This window comes from Scylla paramamosain, chromosome 4, assembly GCF_035594125.1.
Source record: "Scylla paramamosain isolate STU-SP2022 chromosome 4, ASM3559412v1, whole genome shotgun sequence".
In the NCBI taxonomy this organism is placed as follows: Eukaryota; Metazoa; Arthropoda; class Malacostraca; order Decapoda; family Portunidae; genus Scylla; species Scylla paramamosain.
The window spans coordinates 4,856,514-4,857,500 of NC_087154.1; positions in this window are offsets into that span (position 1 = coordinate 4,856,514).

Consider the following 987-nt stretch of genomic DNA (forward strand, 5'->3'; position numbering starts at 1 on the left):
AGAGAGAGAGAGAGAGAGAGAGAGAGAGAGAGACGCGACGTAAAAATGGAAATAAGGAAGAAGAAGCACGAGGGAGAAAGAGGAAGAAGGAAATGAGCGTGAAAGATATTTGGAGAGGAGGAAAAAGAAGAGAAAGAAATTTAAAAGAAGTCTGGAAGAAGGAAATAACGAAAGAAGAGAAGAGGATGGATGAGTAAGCAGATGGAGGAGGAGGAGGAGGAAGAGATATATATATGGAGGATATATGTTAAGAAGGATACCTAAAACGGATGACAGGAGGAGGAGGAGGATGAGGAGGAAGAAAAGAAGAAGGAGAAGGAGAAGGAGAAGGAGAAAGAGAAAGAGAAAGAGAAGGAGAGGAAGGAGAAGAAGAAGAAGAAGAAGAAAAGAAAAAAAAAAAAGAACGAGAAGAAAAAGGAGAAAGGAGAAAGAGGAGAACTTTGACAAAGAAAAGAAAAAGAAAGGGATAGAGGAAGAAGAGAAAGAGGAAAAGGAGAAACTAGAATAAATTTTACACCCACACACACACACACACACACACACACACACACACACACACACACACACACACACACACACCTACACACACCCACACAGACGAAACGATTTGCTCTCTCACCACAACAATTTTCAAGGGCCACAGAGATGATTAGCCAGATTCTCGAGTGTTTCTCATGTTAACAACATAAAAATCCAGTTAATCTTTCAAAATAACCGTAAAAAAAAAACACATTAAAAAAAAAACCGCGTAACGTCAATTAGAGCCTTTAGAATGTAGTCGATTTGCGAGCAGAGGTTTATCAGAATATTGTCAATAAAGAGAGAGAAGACCAGACCATAAACACTTCAGCACTCCTTCCTCAGACACAAACACCAGCTTCCCCACGTGTGCATATTGAAATAACATAAGGAACCCGTCTGCCAAATAGTCTGGATAGTGTACAGAGGCAAGCGGCACGAGAGAAGCGGAGATGGAAATGAGATAAA